Genomic DNA, 21633 nt, shown 5'->3' on the forward strand with positions numbered 1-21633 from the left:
CCCAGACAGATGTTTGGGAGCAATGCCAGATGCAGGTGAGGCAAGAACTCCATCTGGCCGTGCAGAGCCTCGACTGAGATTATGGTTCTGGGTGATACATCCCGAACCTATTGCCATGTGTCCAGAGATGCGCTCACCCTGTCCCTCAGCCTGGACTTCCTGCCTGCCTCCCACGTAAGTCTTGTTAGCATTTCCACGTCCTTCAGGTCTTGAAATACTTGCAGAAACCTCCTCTGATCGCCACTTCCTCATCCTCCCAGAAAACCCAAGTTAGTTTTCTCCTCTAAGTGTTCTCTCAGGTAAAAATCAATTCAGAACTTAGGTAAAGAGAGACTTTGTTCAGAATTAAAGACAATTGCAAGAGAGAAAGACTTCAGAAATCCACAGGCATCGCAAAAATCAAAGAGAGAAAGGTTTTTTCTTTTATATGGCAGGCAGGGGTGAGCAAGAGCTTAACAGAAAATTTTAAAAGAAATCTGGGTAGGCAAAGGGAGTCTGCCGGGAAAGGGTTCTGCTCTGGTCAGCTGAGTCCCAGAGGCAGCTAATCAGGGGGGCATGGTCCATTTTTCAGTGCTTGCTCCGATTTGGGGGAAGGCAGTGTTGAGGGGCATGTAAGGAGGAGAGAAGCCTGAGTAAGCATCTGCCAAGACCAAGTAGAGGGTGAGAAGTGGGTAGCTGTGAATGCTTGGTCAGTTTCTAGGCTATCGTGCAGATGTCTTCACACCATGGATTTTAATTACTTCTCTCTTTTTTCGGAGGTGGGGAACATACTTTTTAATCTGAAATTCAAGAGGAAGGTCGTTGGAACTCCCAATCTATAGCCAGTTGGTGAGCAGCGCAGGTGATAATCTGGGTTTGCAATTGGCATATGCAGGGCTGGGGAGGGGACTCATCTTCTAGGACTAAACCCTCAACCTGCAGAATCGGATGCTCTCTCTGGATGGATAGCGTCAGACTTGAGTTGTAGGGCACCCAGCTGGTGTTTCAAGAATTGCTTGTTGGTGTGGGGAGCCCCCGGCCCCTGCAACGTGGTCTCTAGTGGAATCGATATCAGAACCTATTTAGTCCTGGTTTAGCACTGTAGTTGTGAGGTCTAGAAGATGCTTTAAAAATGTTGTTGAATGAGTGAATAAATGCACACAGCAGGTGAATGAATCCTGGTGACAGGACATCAGGAAGTAGGTGTTTGGAGGAGGAAGGTACATGGGTGGGCTAGCAGTCCACGTGAAAGTGTCCTGTGGAAAAGAGGGGGGGGCCCTCCCCAGGGTAAGAATTCATGACCGACCTGCTGTCGTTTGGGAGATGGGGGGCCTGGGGGCATGGCTGGGTCTACACCAAGGTGTTACATGGGGAGGAGAGAGGACTAAGAAACCAGAGTTTAGGGTCAGGAATAAATTGGGAAGCAGAATCAGTAGCTTACGTAGATGACAGCAAGTTTGATGTCCAGACTGCTGCTAAACTTGATTCTGAGAACCGGAGCCAGATGGTGGATCCACGTTTCCAGGCGGGTAAAGCTGAGTTACAGGCTTGAGCTCTGCTCGGTCTGATGGATGGGTTGGGGCCAATCAGAAAGTACATAAATATGCCCAATGGATTATTCCCCTTCCAAGTGGCTTTGAGTCTTCCAGGTACAGGTGTGTGACGTGAATCATGACGGCAAGATGTCCTGAAGGCACAGAGCTTCTGACATTCACACTCATGCTTCCAGGCCCCGCGGAGTGTGTGCACAGATGACTCATTCGGCAGATGACTGGTGTCTATGTGAAGCTGGACTGTGCTGGGTGCTGGGAATTTGCAGTTCTGGTCTCTGGCCTTAAGGGGCTTAGATTCTGGTGAGGAGCCTGATTTAAAAAGAAAACAAGGAGTTCCCTGGTGGCCTAGCATTGAAGAATCCAGCATTGTCATTGCTGTGGCATGGGTTCCATCCCTGGCCTGGGAACTTCTACATGCTACAGACATTTACCCCCCGACCCCCCCAAAAAAGAAAATGATTGTAAATTCAGGATAATAAGTATAGATCTTAACTTACGAAGAAAGAAATGAATGCATGTTGAGTTGAGAGATATCCTGGAAGCCAGTGTGGCTGGCTCTCAGCAAGGAGGAGGGTGGCAGCAGAGCAGGTGAAAAGCGTGATTGATTACTGTCAGAGGTCACAGCAAGTGTGGATTGTATTCTTAAGCAATGGAAGGTTTTTGAAGGGTTTGGAGAGTGGTGTGGTGCAATTCAGATTTTAAGGGGATCGTGTGCAAAAACTGGATTGTAGAGGCAAGAGGGAACTTGGATATGAGTTGGAAATTTTTTGGGGTTGACGTGCACTGGGGTGGAGGTAAATAAAGGCAGGGAGGTGTGTGCGTTGGCCTATAGACACAAAGAGGATCAAGGTCCCAGACCTAGGAAAATGAGGTGACGATGCTGTGGGATCGAAGCCACAGAAAGGAAACTCTTTTAAGACTTGTTGGTCAAGAGCAGGGTGTGTCCTGGAGCCCTTAGGTTGGGATGGGTGTGTCCCAGATGACTCGGTGGCTCCCCTAAAAGGATGATTTGGGGAAGGAGATCAAGTGAATTATTTCCTGGCAAAATTTCACTGAAACTAGTGCTTCAGTGAAGAAGAGCTAAAAAGGTAAATGTCCCTCAGGTTGTTGTTACTTTTTTTTTTCCATTTAAATAAAATCTATTTAGAGATCTTTATTGCTATTTTTCCTGTGTTCTAGGAGGACCTGACGTTTAGAGCTTCCTTGTTTATAGTTGTAAATATTTTTCTCTGAACTCATATTTCTTGTTGCTTGTAGACTCTTGTGTTACTGATTCATTTTAAGGCTCATTAATCATCATGCAGTTTTCTGAACATGTTTGTGCTTTCATAATACAAGGATGATTCTGGAAACGCTTCTGGGTCCACAGTCAAGGGTCACAGAAATGGGTGATTTGATACAATGGTCTCCAAAAATTGGGTTTAGTGTAGCTTTCATTTAAAGTGTGTAAAAAATTCATTGAGTAATAAAAAATAAAAAAAGAAGAATTTACTGACAGAAAAAAATAAAGTGTGTAAAATTATGACTTGACCTAATTACTATTGATTTGTAAATTTCAACATGCAGCATATTCTATTACATGTGAATCTTTGCTTACCAAAATCTCTCTCTGTCCTTCTCTCTCTCTCTGTCTTATTGTCCCCAAATGTAAGGTTGTCCTTGGATAATTCATTGAAAGGACAGGGAAAATTAATTTTTTTTAAAATTTTTTTGCTTTTTAGGGCTGCACCCTTGGCATATGGAGATTCCCAGGCTAGGGTTCTAATCAGAGCCACAGCCACAGCAACGTGAGATCCAAGCTGCACCTGCAACCTGCAATGCCAGATCCTTAACCCACTGAGCGGGGCCAGGGATCAAACCCACAACCTCATGGTTCCTTCCGCTGAGCCATGATGGGAACTCTGGAAGTAGCATTTATTATGCTTACTTTACATGTACCATCTAATTGAACTTTCACTGGGCTCTGAGGCATCTATTATACCTATTTTACAGATGGGAAAACCAAGGCTGAAAAAAAGTACATAGAGCCCAAGATAAACTCATTCATTAGGAAGTGGTAGCCTAAGATTCAAGCTCAGAGTTCTCTCTGACTCCAAAATTCATGTTCTCCTTACCACCTCTTGCTATTTCTCTTTTGAGGTTGCAGACTTTGGCTTCTTGTGTCCTGTTGGCCATCCTTGGCCTGCAAAGCTGCAGGGAGGACAACGAGACCATGACCTTTACACGGTCTGATTTCTTGCCTTTCCTTCCCTCTCTCTCACTCATTGTACTTTTGTGCCACACCTTATGACTTGAGCTTTTTCTAATGTGCCTGTGCGGGTCTTCTTCCATTTTTTGGAAATGCTGCATCCCCCATGTCTGCGTGGAGCTATTTTCAGATACTTTAAGACCCAGCATTAATGATACCTCCTTTGCGAAACCTTCCTAGATTCCCAGAGGGGTTAGTTGAGCTCTTTTCTGAATGCAACCCTTTGTACACATCTTTAGTGAAGAACGTATTGATGGGAAACAAATAGATACTCTTCCAGCAGAGATGGGTTTGTTCAGAATCAGCAGAGAATTGTACTTTGGGGCCTGCAGCCATGGTGAGCCACGTGCAAGTACCCGCACAGCAAGGGAAGGAGTCTGCTTTTAGGGAGGGGAAAAGAAAGTTGGGGGGGAGGGTAGTAGTAAATCAAGGGTCCTTGGCTTTTCATTGGCTGAGTCCTAGAAGGGAGAGGAGTCTTGGCCCTGCAGGGCTCTGCTATCACCACAGGGCGTGAGAGCACCCCCTTCTGGTCTCCACACTCTTTTTCCTCCCCTTTTATTTATTGATTTAAAATATTTTCGGGTTGTTGTTTTATTTTTTAAATTAAAGTATAGCTGATTTATAGTATTCTGTCAATTTCAGCTGTACAGCACAGTGACCCAGTCATACATATGTTCCACACCCTTTTAAGTGAGGTTTCTGTGTATTAGTTTTGTACAAAAGCATTTATTTCACTGTCTTAGTCAGGACTCAAACTCAAGCCAATGAGAACATCTGGGGTTCAGAAACTTGAAAAGTCTAGGAGTAAATCAGATTTCAGGTCGGCTTAGCTCCACATTCAAATGACGTTGACAGCAATGCGTCCTGTGCCAGCTCTGGCTTCTGCTTTCTTGGCTGTTGGCTTTCTCCTCAGGTTTCTTCCATGTGGTGGGAAGAGGGCCCCCTGGCAGCTGTGAGCTTGTGAACTGCCAGCTTAGCAAGTGTATTCCTTAGCTGCCTTAACAAATCACCACACCGTGTGACTTAAAACAAGAGAAATTTTTTCTCCTGCCACTGTGGAGCCGGAGGTCCGAAATTGAGGTGTTAGCAGGGTTGGTTCCTTCTGGAGGCTCAAGGGATCATCCGCCCTCTGCCTCTCTCCTGGCCTCTGGTGGCCACCAGCAATTCTCAGCATCCCTTGGCTCATGGCTGCATCCCTCCGACCTCTGTCTCCATGGTCACATCACCAGCCTCTCTATGTGTTTGAGTCTTCTCTTTTCCTGTCTCTTATAAGGACACTCGTCATTGGATTTAGGGCCCACTCTAATCCAAGGTGATCTTATCTTGAGTTCCTCCCGTAGTTATATCTGCAAAGATCCTTATTCCAAATTAGGGCACATTCTGAGGTTCCAGATGGCTGTATCTTCTGAGGAGAAACTTTCAACCTACTAGAGCAACCTTAGAGGGACTGGCATGTTTCACCTGCATTAGTTCCAGCAGAGACCCAGATGTGGCCTCACCATGGTGGCTGAGGTCCGTCATTCAAGCTACCACTATGGCCTAAAGAAGGTGCTGTTCACAGAGGCTAGGCCTGGGTCACATGCCCATCTGGAGCTGGGGAGAGGAAGGTGGCATGAGCCCTGCTTGCAACACATGGTCAAAGCCACAGGGAGGGTCATTCCTCAATGCTAAATTGAGACGCTCTTCTAGAGCAAGGAGAAAAGCCTGCCAGGCAGGCGAACCACTGTGCATATTATGTGCTGTCAGTCTGCTCACCTCTCTGCCTCCCACCTAGACCGTGACCTTCTTAGCCTACCTGGTCTTATTCATCAGTGCCTGGGGCATGATAGAGCTCTATCAACATATGTCACATTGTTACAGTAGCTAAAATGTCCCTGAAAAATAGGTTTTCAATGTAACCATGAATCATAGTATTTGTCAAAAATCGTTTTGGCCTGCATCTAAATGATAACAAGCAAAGCAGTTTCAGGGATAAGAAAAGTCTTCCGTTGGGTGTTCTCCTCCACTTTGAAAAGGCTCTGCCTTCTGTTCTGCTGTCTCAGCCCAGTGTGTTGGGAGCCAGAAGCCTTCAGCCAGGGCCTTCACGCTCACTGATGATGGCCACGTCTCCCTCCTCTGCAGTTGTCTGTAATAGATGCAGACTCTGGCCACCACCACTGGAGTCCGGTCTGTGAAAATAGCACAGGTCACACAGAGGCCAAAGAGCTGCCTTCTCAGCCAGGGGCCAGTTCTGACTACTAGCTGCCTGGACAGCCATTGGAGGAGCCCAGGTCATAAGGAAAGAACTGGAGTATTTTGTTTGGCTGTTTTAAACATGGCTGAATTCTCTATTTTCAAAGAATAGGTTTAATTCTTTGTATGGTTTCTAAATCAATGAATTTTTCATTTCTTCAATTAAAAAGGGAGGGGGGCATTTCCCCCCGTGGTGCAATGGGTTAAGGACGTGATGTTGTCTCTGTGGAAGTGTGGGTTCGATCCCTGGCCTGGTGTAGTGGGTTAAGGATCTGGCCTTGCTGCAGCTGTGGTGTAGGTCATAGTTAGGGCTCAGAGTCCATCCCTGGCCTGGGGAACTTCCATATGCCGTGGGTGTGGCCAGAAAAAGGTGGGGGAAGTGGATTCCTTGTAGGACTGTGAGAACGCTTGCGGGCCTATGTGTTCTATGTGTCTTAAAGGGAGAAAGGCATTCTGGGAAAGCCCTACTATTGAGAACTGACTTTAAACACGTAATCAGCATGTTGAGTATACTTCACAGCACTGCTTATTTATTTTTAAAATGCAACTTCTTTATTTTAAGAATACTCTTATTTTTTTTTCTTCCTACTGCTTCTTTACATGTGATGGTCTAGCTCCCGCCCCCTCCGACACCAGAGGAAAGCTTGGCTTCATATCCAGTCCTTTAGTCACTTCTAAGTGTATGAAGTCTCATTTTTGTTATTAAAATGGCCAGCCCCGTGAAATAAAACCAAATTTCAGCCAAACTGGGGGTTTTTCCCCTCCTGCAGCTTGGAGATGCTTTGGGCTGGAACCCTGCTGCGGAGAGGCGGTGGGGGCGATGGCTGCCTGCTTCCCCACGGCCCCTTTGTGACCCTTCTCTGCCCGCCCCAGCTGCCTATCTCTGCTTTGACCTTCTGTGGCGGTTACCAAAGCGCCGGCGGAGGTATTCCTGGTGTGGGTTGGCTGCAGTTGCTGTCCTTGATGGAGGGTGTTTTCTCCTCAGTTTCCCACTTGTATTTTTCCTTGGAGAACCTTGGGTTTCCTCCCTGGCTTTTGGCATTGGGCCCTCCATGTGGGCCAACATATGCTTTGGGTCTTGATCGCAGCAGCATGAACTTGTGAGTTCAGCTTTTCTTTCCCTTGCTTGTAAACAAAAAGTTGGAGGTAGGACTTGATTAATGAAGGTGGAACAGGAGCAGAACTCTGGTGTCTTTTATTTCTGCAACAACAGGAGCCATCCTAAGGTCACACTGGATTAGCTGTTCTGCACTAGTTGAGGGCCAGACGTTGTGATAGGCACTGGGTCCCATTACAAAGATGGAGGTGATGTGATCGTTACCTTCCAGTGGCTTAGAACCGAGATGAGAGAAAATCATTGCTCCATAGAAGTACAGGTCATGAGCTGTGTGCGTGCAGAGGACAAGGCGATCAGTTCCCACGGGGACGTTATAAGCAGGGGGATTCGCAGGGGAAAGCGCTGGCCCAGGTGCTGAAGGAAGAGGCGGTGCTTGTGGATGGAGACCCGGAGACCAGGGAGACAGATGTTAGCATTTCAAATGTTATGTGCTTCAGAGGTAAAGGTTTTCACCAATAAATGCACAAGATTGCTTTGAAATTCTCAATTATAAAAATGAACATTTGTTTATTTCTTTCGACATACGTGCTTTGTTTTGCCTTCACTTCAACTTTATGCTCAAGAAGGAGCTGCTCCATTGACGGGATTTGTGTCTCTGGCTTCCCAGCATTCCCGGTATACGTTGTTTTGTCCCATACCTTTTCCAGGTTCAAGGTGATAAAGATTGGTTACTCCATTCTTACCCTGAAACACTCAGTGGTCGGAATGTCTTTGTCATCGGAACTGTGGTATTTCCTTCACTAGCCTTCAGTAGCCGCAGTTCCTAAACAGGGACCAGGAGGAGTCAGTGAGTAAAGGGACAGAAACACTTCTTAAATCCCTCAGGCTTGATCGAGGCAATTGGAGCTTGGCATCACTGTCTCCCTCAACAATTGCCACCTCCTCCTTTGTGTAGATTTCACAAAATTATGACATGGCTTTGTCTTAATGACGTATCAGATATAAGGCTTCTTACAACCTCACATCCCCCAGATTATTGATGGTCTTGTGTTCACTGTGAGCAGTAAAGCATGTCTTCTCTGTGATGCACAAGATTTGTGGTTTCATTTCTTATTTACTGTAACAAACATGGTCTAGCGTACACCCGATTTCTCCAGGCTGTACTCTCATAGTTCAGGTACTCACGTGTACAGAGGCTGGAGGCAGCAAGATGACAGCTCAGCCAGTCTCCTGAAAAGAATCCACCCCTAATCTGTTGTGTCTGAAGATCCTTTTGTTGCAAGTGTCTTGAAGTGCAGCTCAACCTTTGTGCTTTTTCATTGTTCTAGCTATCATTTCTTCTCTGGTTATCAATTCTTCCTAGAGGTTGGGAAACATTTTTTTTAACCCTTGAAAAACAAACAAAGATGTTTGAATATTTCCCAAGGAAAAATGGAGCTGCTGGCTATTCTTAGGTACCTTCAGTGATTTCTAGGCTCTGTATTACATTATGAGGTGATAGGCACTTTTTTCACCAAGCGAGGGGGGCACACCACAAATGTTGCCTCTTAGAAGGTCATATTTCTGCTGTCTCAATTTTTTGTTTTTCTTTTTAGGGCTGTACTTGTGGCATATGGAACTTCCCAGGCTAGGGGTCAAATCAGAGCAATAGCTGCCAGCCTACACCACAGCCACAGCAATGCCCTATCCGAGCTGCGTCTGCGACCTACACCACAGCTCATGGCAACGCTGGATCCTTAACCCACTGAGTGAGGCCAGGGATCAAACCTGCATCCTCATGGATCCTAGTTGGGTTTGTTAACTGCTGAGCCATGAAGGGAACCCTCTCAAACTTTTTATAAAGTACCTGGCCTCATATGTCCAGGTACTATGTTGTTAAGTGTTTGCATTACCAAAATGAACAGAACACAGTGCTGCCTCCCAGGAATTTACATTCTAGAGGGGAAGTTACTTTCAGTGGTTGGTGAATTCTCTGCTGAGGCTCTGGAAGGGCAGATATAATATGAAAGCTTTATTTTGCCCAGATCTTGGGAAACACTGTCCCAAAATGATGATTTTGTACCAGTTCAAGGAGAAAGGAGACTGGCTTTTGAGGCAGAGGAGAATAGCACTTGCAAAAGTTTAGAACCAAGAAAGGGCTTGGCAATTTTAAAGGAGTACCACCATTTTTGTAAGGGGAAGTGTGCAATGAATGTGGTTGTTTGTTGGAGGGATGGCAGGAGATGAGACTGGAAAATAAATGAGGACAGGATAGTAAAGGACCTTTTCACCAAACTAAGGAGATAGGGCTATTGAAGGGTTTAAAATAGGGCAGCAGCATGACCAGATTTGTGTTTCCTGAAGAGCCCTCTGACAGTAGGTTGAAAAATGGATGGAGAGAGTCAATCCATCTGTAGACAGCAAGATGAGTTAGTGGGTTATTGCAATAGTCCAGGCAACAAGTGACAGGGTCTTAAATAAAGCTGTGGTAGTGAGGATGGAGGTGAGGTGACAAATAGGAGCACTGTTAGGAAGTAGAATCGATAGGTCTTTGCAAGCAATTGGATGTATAGAGTGAGGAGGAAGAAAGAGTCAGGGATAGCTTGCAAACTCTTGGTTTGGACAGCTAGGTAGGGAATTCTGTTATTAACCCAAACACGAAAAACAAAAGGGGATGCTTTAGAGCGAACTAATAATTTTAAAACCATAAGTACCCCATTCTGTTAAGGGCATAGGTATGATGGTCAATTTTATGGTCACCTTAGCTGGGCCATGATGTCCAAATATATGGTCAAATGTCATGGTGGATGTTTCTCTGAGTTTCGTTTGATTGTTTGTTTTTAATGTGACTGATATTTTAATCAGTAGACTTTGAGTAAAGGAAATTGCTTGCCCTAATGTGGGTGGGCCTCACCCAATCAGTTGAAGGCCTGAATAGAACAAAAGATTTGCTTTCCCCAAGCGAGGGGGAATTCTGCAGCAGACAGTCTTCAGACTTGAACTGCACCCCTGGGGGCGCCTTCAGGGATCTGTAGTCTGTTGACCCACCCTGCAGATTTTGGATTTGCCAGCTTCCTTTATGCATGAGCCAGTTTCTTAAAATACTTCTCTTTATGTGTTTATACATCCTACTGGTTCTGTTTCTTTGCAGAGCCGTGACTGTACAACAGGCTTTGGGGCTACCCTGCATGGCTCCAAATCCTGTTTGGGCCAGTGCCCAGTGATCTCACTGTGCGAGGTTAGGCAAGTGATTTCTTCAAGCCCAACTTGCCTCATTTGGAAACTGAGAATAACAATAGCCTTCACTTGTCTTGTTCCTGGGATGATTAAAAGAGAAAATGCACATAACGTTTTAAGCTTAGGGCCTAGCCAGCAGTAAGCTCTTAAGAAATGTTTGCCGTTATTATAACCAAGGAAACATTTACACATTAGTGTTAATGACTAATAACAGCTCAGATTGTTACCTTTCCCAGGAGGGATTTATGTGATAATAGGGATCAGAGTTTTCCATTAGAAGAATTAGCCTCTTAGCTTAAAGCTTTGCTTATTGAACTAATAGGCAAATAGTCATTGAATGGTTGAATTACCTCCCAGTACCAGTGAGTAGGGTCAGACAAACACAGCAGGTTAGAAAGGGGAAGAACTGAGGCCTGGAGACATGTGACTGACTTAGATAAGGTCATAGGATGAGCTAGTGGAAAATCTAGTACCAGGACTCCCGTGTCCTGGCCCTCGTCTTGGGCCCTTTCTCTTGGAGCAAAGGGGTCCCCCCTAAACCTTGCCATGTCGCCCATCTCCAAGCTGCCAAGACAGTGCCTGCAGAGTGAACGGTATTTTATACCCTTCTTTGTGTAGCCAAGTGCAGGTTAGTCATCTGGTGGCTAGTTTGGTACAATCCTTAAAGGGCTTTTTCTTAAATGGACCAAAACCTGCGAAGGCATTAGAATTTTTAAAAAAATAAAAATGTTTTCAGGCTTATTAGCCTGTATGAATGTAGAACAAGGGAAGACAACGAGTCATGTATTTTGTTCTCTTTCTTTTCTGGTCTGGTCCAGCCACGGGGCACGTGTAGGTGTGGTCAGTGTGGACACACGGATTCTTTGTTTCCACTTCTCTTACCCCCTGCCGTTTAGCCTCTTTCCTACTCCTTCTATTGAAACTACTCTCTTGGAGGCTGTATCTTAGAGGCCAAGTTCAAGGCCTTTACCAGCCCTCTCCTTCTTGACACCCGCCCCCGCCCCCCGCCCCGCATCTTCCACTGTAGCTGATACCTTCTTCTGGAAACTGTCTTCTTTAACAGCAGTCAGGGCTCCTTCTACTACGTTTATTGGCGCCTTGCCCTCCTCCCACCCCAGTGGCAATGCTTCTGAAGGATCTGTTCTTGGCAGTTTTGTCCAAGCTTTCACTTTCAGCCATCATCTGTGTGTTGACGATGCCCCAAATGATATCCTGGGTCTTTGTCTCATTCAAGCTCCAAGCCCTCTCATTCATATTCATCCTCCCTCTCTTTCTTCTCCTCCCCCTCCCTCCCATTCTGGGCCAGGCACAGAACTAAGTGCAGGCATTACATAAGAAGACCACAGGTTTTGGCTTTAGAGCCCAGGTTAGTGGGGGTGGATGGAGAGGCAGATGTTGAGTCAAAAAACAGCTGTCCCAATAATTTATAAAGGGCAAATGAAGATGTGCCCAAGATGCAGTGGGAAGACAGGTAAAGCAGGATCACTAATGTTTAATTCTCTCTGGGTAGGGGTGATGCCAGGGTTGGTTCCATGAAGCTAGTATGAGTTGAATTGTGAAGAATGAGAACGCATTAGCGGGAAAAAGGGCTCTAGGGACCATCTCACACAGTTGCAAAAGAACTGAGAGGCACGTATTTACAATGGAAAGTCATCCAGGGTGACTAGGGTACAGGCCACCTGGAGTGTAGGGTAGGGGCTGGTGGGGGGATGGAGTAAGGAAGAGAGAATAGGCTGGGACTATGGGCAGAAGCTAGCTCCCCAAAAAGACCTTCCATGCTATTCTAGGTTTTATTTTGTTTTTTCGACTGTCTGCTGAGCATCTTTAATTAGCATCTCAATCTTATAATCTGACTGAAATGATCTTTTACTTTAAATATTTCTTTTCACCCCATTAAATTTCAGCTAATGAGGGGATACCTTGTGGTGGGTGTTTTGCTTACAGAATGAGTTCATTTCTGGTAAAGGTTCTAAGGCTGCTTTTGACAGCAAGACTTGGAGCCGATCCAAAACTGGCTTCAAGAGCATTTTTCTTTCTCCATAACAAGAAGGTTGGAGGTATCTCAGTTCCACGGTTGGTTATGTCTATGCCTAACCAAGGCAGCAAGGATTTTGCTTCTTTCTGCTTTCCTGCCCTGCTGTCTTTAGCAGGTGGGGTTTTTCTTCATCATTTTGCCCTAAATTGTCTCATGGTAACAGGTCCAGGTATCAAATAGAGATGACAACATCTCCAGAGAGAGAAACAAAAGGACATTCCTGTTTATGAATATCTCCATGTTTTAAGAGCAAAAATTCTCAGAAACCTCCAGAAGACTTCCTCTCCCCTCAATCATTTTTTCTTTTTTTTTGGGGGGGGGCAGAATTGTGTCACAAGCCTAGTTCTAAATCAGTAGGAAAATGGAAATATAATGATAGATTCAGACTGTGATGCTCAGTGGTAGCAGAATTGCCACCATAGGGACAAATATTGGTTTGGGATGAGGAGAGGGTGGGTTTCTTATGCTATTATGAGAAAGTGCCACAAACTTAGTGGTTTAAAAATAACACAGATTTATTACCTTACAGTTCTAGATGTTAGAAGCTCAAAATGTGTCTCACTGATCCATGATTAAGGTGTTTACAGGGTTGCATTCTTCGTAGAAGCTGTAGGAAAGAATCTACTTTCTTGCCTTTTCCCTCATCTAGAGGCTGCCTGCCTCCCTTGGCTCATGGCCCCCTTAGTCCATCTTTAAAGCCAGCAATGACCACTTGAGTCTTTTCCTGATGCCCTCTCTCTTTCTCGTCTTCTGCCTCCTTCCCACCTCCTCACCCCCTTAGGGAACTTTGTAATTATATTGGGTGTGCCAGAATAATTCAGGATAATATCCCCATCTCAAATTCAGCAGAATAGCAACATTAATTCCATCTGCAACCTTATTTCCTCTTTGCTAAATATTTATAGGATCCAGAGATTAGGATGTGAAAATGCATAGAGGACCATTATTCTGCCTGCCACGGGGACAAAAAAACTTAGATGTTATAGTGGTTCCTTGTCCTTCAAAAGGCTACGTAATCAGATGTACAGTCTATCTGTGATATTAAAGTATTATGGAAGAGTTTGGGGAGTATTTGAGTAAAAAATGTGTACAACGATTTCATGATGGGGGGATGGGAGGGATAGACTGGGGTTGAGATTGGCATATGCACACTGAGGTATATGGAATGATTGGCCAATGGGGACCTGCTGTATAGAACAGAGAACTCTACCAAGTATTCTGTGATAATCTATGTGGGAAAAGAATCTGAAAGAGAATGGATATGTGTATATGTATGACTGAGTCACTTTGTTGTACAGCAGAAAGTATTACAACTTTGTAAATCAACTATACTTTAATAAAACTTAAAAAAAGAAATCATGAGGGGGAAATAAGATATTCTGAGTTAGACTAACTAAACCAAGATAAACTAGTGGGGAAGGGGAGGGGCCTATGTGCCCTGAGGCAAGTGGCTATTGCTACCTGAATAGTCTACCAGCAGGGAGGACAGGGGAACTAGTTGTTGGGTTCACAAATAAGCAGGATCTGCTCCAGGGGAGTGGCCTGAGGCTGAAACAAGAGAAAGGGTGATTAGTAATTGGACATTCGGCAGAAAGTCATTCACTTTGGCAGGGATGTAGCCACACAAAGTCCAGATGGTTTCTGTCTCCCTTTGTTTTGCCTCTCCACTGTCTTCCCTTTGTTTTTACTTTATCTCTGAATAAACAAATATATGAGGGATCTTATCCGTAGAGAGCATCAAAATTTGCCACTGACCCTTTAAAAAAATAGAAATGATGTGGCATAACACTTCAGCTGTATTTGCCGTGGATGGATATCTTGGTGTAATAATATTTGGAAGGTGAGATCAAAATGGTTGATAAGAAACGTGATATGAAATTTCCTAGTTCTTTCGGTCATGCCTTTTCTTTATGTGGGCATCATTTTTTCCCCCTTTTTCACTAACCAATTGTTTATCTAGAAGTTACCATTTGAAATTCCATTACTTCATGAACTACTCACAAAGCCTTGGAAAATTACTGCTAATTCTAAAATAATTATATCACTTATCATTACTCAGTCAGGAAAAATGGGCATTTATGTGTGCTTTAGCAATATTTAGATAGGCTGTTACACCTCTTCCTTTAAAATAGTCCTGATTGCAATGCAAATTGCAAGCTATGAAGCCATCACTGAAAATTGGAATGGCAACAATTTTGTATGGTTGATAATCCTCTGTTGACTATGGGTGCTTCTGAGAGCTATACTCAGTCATCGTGGATCTTTTCACTAAGAGGACCAATGTGTGGTCTTTCCAACTAAGGCTATGCTTTGCATCATCGTATTGTTATTCCCGGGGCACACGTGCCTTCTCTGCCTGAAGGAAGTTCTGATTGCCCTCTGCTGCCAATACAGTTTCTGCCGTACTGTCAGGCTTTGTACTGAGATGGGGGCAGCTGCTCATTGAACACTGAATAAAATTCTTCAAACATTAATAAATGTCTATTTGACGCCAGAATCTGTGCTGGGGCACTAAAAGAAATTGATCTATGATACTGGGCAGCTGGAGTCTAATGAAATGGTTGGATAACAGAATGGTGGTGTGTAGGAATGCTGTGAAGGCACTGATGGAGGAGTGGAAAGAGGGGTCCAGGAAGGCTGCAAGAGCAGGTGATGTTTCTTCTGGATCTTGTTAGTGTAACCAAAGTAAGAACATGACAGCCACTTTTTAAGGTGGACAGAAGGAATTTGGGTAAGTCTTTGAAAATAGAGTTTGCAACAACCAAGTTTCTCTAGATAAAGGTTTCTTGACTCCATGGCATTGGAGGCTAGATAATTGGTTGTTCAGGGAGCCTTCCTGTACATTGTGGGGTGTTTAGCAGCAGATATCTACCTAATAGACACCAGTTGCACCCTCCATTCATGACGACCAAAAATGTCTCTAGACATTGTTGAATGTCCCTTGGGGGAAAAAATCACTCCAGTTGAGAATCACTGCTCTAGATAGTAGACTGAGAAGAATACAGAATCCCAAGCAATCCTAAAAAGAGAAGGAAGGGAGAAAAAGACAATGAGAAAGAAGAGGAAAGAAGAGTCAGGGAGATGGCAAAAGTTAGGTTTACCTGGCTAGTAAAAAGATCACTGAAGGGGGGCACTTTTAAAAATGGGCATGTCTGCTGGCCAGTTTGAGGTAGTTTGAATTGTTTCAGTGTAAGTGGCCTCACACAAAGCTTCTGGCACATGGTCATCTTCAGTGAGTGGTTTTGCTTTTGGTGGGAGTTTTTGAAATGGGTTTGACTTCCACATACAATGTAGAACAGAAAATGTCACATTTGCCCCTGTAGTTAATCCATAACTGGAGCTATTTGTTAGGAAAGAAGTTAGGATCAAAAGTAACCACAAGGCTAGAACTTGCTCTGGAAATCACAGCAGTTTGGGGAAGGTCCATGAAGGTCCTTAGAGAATGAAATGGAAGTTTAGACCAGTCCAGTTTAGATCCTACAGGGGGATGAGCACATCTGGCTGAGATCTGGGCTGTATGGGAGAATGCCCCAGTCAGAGTATGAATACTTAGGAAAAGCCCTGGCATTTGCCTGGGAGAACATCAGGGGGCCAGAGTGAGCACGTGGGCACTCCCAAGACCTCTGTGTATTCTTGTTTCTGAACAAGTGCCCCGCTCACACTTACACGCATACCTGCACATACTCCTTTAAAGATTTTCTCTGGGAAAATAGCCAAGACATGGGAACAACCTAAATGTCCATTGACAGATGAATGGATTAAGAAGATGTGGTATATATACACAATGGAATACTACTCAGCCATTAAAAAACAAAATAGTGTTATTTGCAGCAACATGGATAGACCTAGAGACTCTCATACTAAGTGAAGTAAGTCAAAAAGAGAAAGACAAATATCATATGATATCACTTATATCTGGAATCTAATATATGGTGCAAATGAACCTTTCCATGGAAAAGAAAAGCGTGGACTTGGACAACAGACTTGTGGTTGCCAAGGGGGGCAGGAGGGAGTTGGATGGACTGGGAATTTGGGGTTAATAGATGTAAACTATTGTCTTTGGAAAGGATAAACAATGAGATCCTGCCGTACAGCACTGGGAACTATATCTAGTCACTTATGATGGAGCATGATAATGTGAGAAAAAAGAATGTATATATGTATGTGTGACTGGGTCACCTTGCTGTACAGCAGAAAATTGACAGAGCACTGTAAACCAGCTATAATGCAGAAAAATAAAAATCATTAAAGTAAAAAAAAAGGATTTTCTCTGGGAAAATAGTATGGACAGAGAATGCTGTAGAATAACAGAGTTTGTCTAAAAGGAGAATAGCACATCCATACAGTGTGTGGATAGTGGTTGAATACTTAACAGGGAGTTGGTAGACAAGGTTTCTGTCCTTGGTTTACCCTCTAACTCTCTTTGTGACCCTCAGGAATCATTTCATCCCTTTGGACTTTAGTTTTTTTCTCTTTAAAGACCTCAATTGGTATAAGTTGTCTAACCATAGACCTTCCTGCCTAACATCCTATGAATCCATAAAAACCCTCCACTTCTCCTCTTGGATAGGACATTTGTTTATAGTACTTGAGCCAGACCAGCTCAACTAATACCAGCCCTAGAGTGGGATGGATGTGATGGCCAAGCCTGGAGTGAAGGGCCCCCATTATAGCCTGAGGCTTCCGTCAGCCACCAGGTCCTCCCAGATCTTGCTCTTTAGGGACTCCTTGAAGGACATTCAAATCTGGGTGTTGTCACGGAAGGAACCAGGAGGAACAAAAGAGAAGAAAGCAGCAGGCTGGGTTCCAGAACCCAGTCAACCTTTCGGACTCTCTGTTTTCCTGGGCTTGAAGCCACACCCCTTTTACTCTCTATTCATTGTTGATAATGATGACTCAAAACTGGCCTTTTCCTCCTGTTCTCTGTTTGCTCTGTTTTCAAGATGGGTCTGAACAGAAATAGAGGATTTCTGTTCCTGTCTATTTGAGCACAGAGTACAGAGGATTTTTTAGGGCAGTGAAACTGCTCTGTAGGATATCTTAGTGGTAGATGCATGTCTTTATAAATTTGTCTAAACCCAAAGTACAACACCAAGAACGTACCTGAATGTAAACTGTAGACTTTGGGTGATAACATGTCAGTATAGATACAAGTGTAACCAAAGCACCACTCTGGTGGGAGATGTTGACAATGGGGAAGGCTGTGCATGTGGGGGAGGGGCAGGGACATATGAGGAATCGTTGCACTTCCTGCTCAGATTTGCTGTGAGCCTAAAACTGCTCTACAAAAAAAAAAAAAAAAAAAAAAAAGAAAAGTTGTTCATTTTTTAAAAAGTCAAATTGCCTTTATTTTTGGTTTCTTTCAGCATTTCCATCTTTCTTTGAGACTCAGAGCTGTCTTAATGAATCCTCTGCCACACTATGGGAAGTTGTTTACCAGTTTCTGCTTTTAATGCAGCTGTAAGACACTCAAACTGTCTGTTAGCCAAACTGGCTTTCTACTAACCACTTTTTCCAAGCTTCTGTCTCTTAAATACAATGTTTTTGACTAGACTAAGTGTATCAAACAGTCTTTTAACACTTTTAAAGTATGGTATTTGCCCCCGTATAATCCAATTCAATAAATATCCTAGCACTTTTCTCTGTGTAAGGCCTTCTGCCAGGTGCTTTTGGGTTGTATAAAGATGAATAAGGAGCTGTGCTGCCCATTTCAGTGTGAACTCCAGTGGGAGCTTGAGAGATAGGTGTGAGTGAGTGGGTTGTTATTATTATTATTATTGCCCTCTCTTATTTAGGGTCATACGGCTGGCCCAATCCAGACCATGTTTGCATGCCTGCCTCCCCTCCCCCAACAAAGGGAAGAGTCCCCTTGGCAACTGCTTCAAAAACAGGACAATACTATGTTCATACACTAGATTCCATGTGTTCTTGGCAGGTTCTATAGGCCACTGCTACCCCTGTTCCGCCTTATTCCACCTAAAATCTAAGAATGTAGATTTGTCTCATAGACAATGAGACAAAATAATCCTATTTATGTATGTTTTTTTTCTGTTGTTGTCATACCCCTTTCCCCATTGCTTTCCAGCAAAAATGATACATGGATGCATTTTTCCAGAAATAGATTACTGTATTTCCACCAATTTTATTTTAATCCATTCATTTCGCTTCATTAAACTGCTGGTATAGCCACTGTTGTGGAGGGTGGCCCATTAACTATATCATCGGAGGGGATATCCAGTTCTATTGGATTTAAGCCTTAACTCCAAGTAATACTGCATTGTACTGTGGAAAAAATATCTGTTGCCCATAATTTCCCTTATTAGGGGTCCACAGTCTATAGCTTGGCAACCTATAGAATGAGCTTAAACCATATCTGGTGAAAACGTAAAATTCCACCTTTCCATTTCCCACCTCTGCCACTTAGATCTTTACTGCAACTTGACTCTGGGCAGTGTTTCCTACCCCAGCAATCTTGGGAAAATAAAATCAGCCTTCATACAAAATAAGTAGGGACCCCTACATTAGGTATGGCTACCTGGGAATGGGAAATATGCCCGCAATGCTAAGAGTACAAAGAGTACAATGAATTTCAAGAATACACGAAGGAGGAGGTTGGAACACCGCAAGTGGGGGAGTGTGTGTAGATGGGACACTGACGAGAACCCGAAGAGTATCCAGAATTCCAGAATTTCCAACCAAGAGATCAGAGTATAGCCTTAGAGCTTGACTATGTCAGTGGATTCAAAACTATGGCAGGGTTGCAGGCACTGCCATTCAAGAGAAGAAAGGTGCCCACAGAAGATGGAATTGGTCCCTGTTTAAAAGGAGGGAGGAGAACATGTAGAAGGCAGTTAGTGTCTCTCCAGCCCTGTTAGGAGAGGGCCAGTGGACTGGATGGAACCTTATGGCTCTGTGGGCAGGCAGGGTAACTTGTGAAACGGGGAAGGATGCTTTCTGTTGTCTCAGGAAGCAGATCTCAAAGTCATCTTTTCATTTCCAATAATAGTGACGTGTGTGAGCACTGGTTAGCATGTGCCAGTTCCCAGGTGCTTAACAAAGTTGCTGGACATACAAAACTGAGGATCACCTCCCAGAACAGGGCAAGTGGGGACATCCCAGAAGCTGTGTCCCCAGAGGAGGAGCAAGACTCTGCCTCATTCCCTTCCAACACACACATCTGTGACCCTCTGCTGTCCTTGCGCTTTGCCTATATCGCACAATTTCATGCTTAGATGTGATGCGTGAATGAGAATTGGAAATGTAAAAGATGGACGATGTGGAATTAAATTTTCATAAATGGCAAAAAGGCTGAGTTTTACATTGACATCACCAAAGCCTCCCCCTACGCCACTAATGGTGTCTGCACTCTGGATTACAATTAATCAGCATACTATTTTATTGCTACCTTCTATTATTAAAAAAGCCCAATATTGTTTGGAATATCAGATTAATCAGCATACTATTGTATTGCCATCTGGGCTTATCAGTAGCAACTACTTGCATTTCCAAGTCTTATTAAACCAAAACCATTACGGCAATTTGTACAGGAAACATTCCAGAGTTACTAAAACGTCTATAGTCCTGAAAGCACAAGTTAAATGAAAGCATACTCCTTTGGTTACCTAAGGTTTTATTATAGTTACAGTCCTATCTGCAGAAGGCTTTTCTTTTCAAGGACAAAAAAGTGTTAAAGAAACTTCAAATTCTTTAGGAATCAGTGACTCATACTGAATAGGATTTTCTGTCTAGTTGTAGCAGCGCAGTCTTACCACGTGCATAAAAGTGTGCGAGGGAGACTTCATGCTCAAGAATCTGGGCTGGGTCTTTCCTCATGTCTCAGATCTAGTGCGTTTGCCCTTCCCCGTGACTACCGAGAGCCATGGTAGCTCATAAAGCCTGAAGTCAAAAGCTTTTATGCTGCTTCTACTAAAACCAATCTTTCCTGGCTCAGCTTTAGTTGCATAGACTTTGGGAAAACCAAGCCAACCAGCCTAGGCAATCAGACAGAATAAGTTCCCAGGCCCGTACTTTTGCCTGTCCTGAAAGAATAAGTGGAAATTTCCAAGCTAACAGCAACCCCGGGAGCCCTTTGAAAGTGTTCATCTGCTTGAAACTCTGTACCGTTGTAAACATTTGGAACAGCCATCCTAAGGGTTTTCACTGATGGGATGTAGACGACCTTCCTCTGTGCTTACTCATCTGCCCCTGTTACAGTCGTGGTCCATTCCTCTGTTCTTCCTGTTCATGTGGTCAAACGAACCCAGGGGAATTTTGCTTCCACCCCGAAGGCATTTTGTGGCCCTCTTTAGATGTTAAGTGATTTCTCCCCTCCGAGGTCCCTCCAGTCCCTAGAAGTGTTGCCCCCTGCAAAGGTCCCCTCCGTGGCCTGGAAGGCAGTGATATTTTTTCCTGCCTTCTGGGCAGAGGAAGGCTGCTTTCCTCCAGCTGTGGCAGTGATGAATGACTGACTTCTCTCTCCTCATTCCCCCTTCACCTTCCCTCTCCTCCTCTCAGAGCTGTCTCTATAGAATACTACTTTTTGAAGCCAGAAGAAGAAAGAAAAAAGAAAGGATGGTTGATTTGCAAGCAATCGGTGGGCTAACGTCACCTCTCTTGGTCCCCTGCTAAAATAAAAGAAAGAAGCTAGAACAGCATCTGACCTTATCTCGCCCTTCTTTCAAGACCTGCTTAAAAATAATGTTTAAGATTTAAAATGTGGGCTGCAAAAACACCTAGAGATTTCTACTTTCATTTGTACTTTTTACCTCTCTATGAAACATTCTTTGTGTTCCTTTATGTTTCAGGGTAGCAGTATATTTTATTCATTCATTCATTCAACCTTGCTGAATTAATAATCATTTGTTGAGTATCTATGATATGTGTGGTGTTGAGCCAGGAGCTACAAAAGAAATATGGTAAAAGGATTCAGCATTTAGTAAGTAGGACAGGCAAGAAACACATAAAATCCTTATGAAACAGTACAAAGAAGCATATAATTTGATTCCAGAACAAACGATGCAGATATAAAAGCTGAAAGTTTTCCGAGGAAAGAAGATCAGTACGGTCTGGAGTGAGTGGGGGTGGGGGATCCATAAACCCAGGGAGACCTTGGAGAGACCTAGTTGCCAAACTTAGGGAAGTGCATTTGATTCTACAGAGGATGGGAAACTTTTGGGAAATATGTTAGCACCTCAAAGCATCTTGTTGGAAGAGATGAGCAGACAAGGACTCTTTGTGGCTGTGAAGGAAGTGGCTTGGTCAAATGCGAATAAAATGCCTCTTCAGCCAGGGAGAGCCTTTTGAGATGTTCAGA

At 43.9% G+C, this 21633-nt stretch overlaps 1 protein-coding gene across 2 annotated transcripts in view; it reads left to right on the forward strand.

Moving 5' to 3' along the window:
- GRM8 (glutamate metabotropic receptor 8) overlaps nucleotides 1-21633 on the forward strand; it is a 795220-nt gene that overhangs the window by 165314 nt on the left and 608273 nt on the right. The window lies entirely within an intron of this gene.

This window comes from Sus scrofa, chromosome 18 (genome assembly GCF_054392235.1).
Source record: "Sus scrofa isolate SSC_HxYL_T2T_F1_AM1 chromosome 18, Sscrofa_HxYL_maternal_Yorkshire_Landrace_v2.0, whole genome shotgun sequence".
In the NCBI taxonomy this organism is placed as follows: domain Eukaryota; kingdom Metazoa; phylum Chordata; class Mammalia; order Artiodactyla; family Suidae; genus Sus; species Sus scrofa.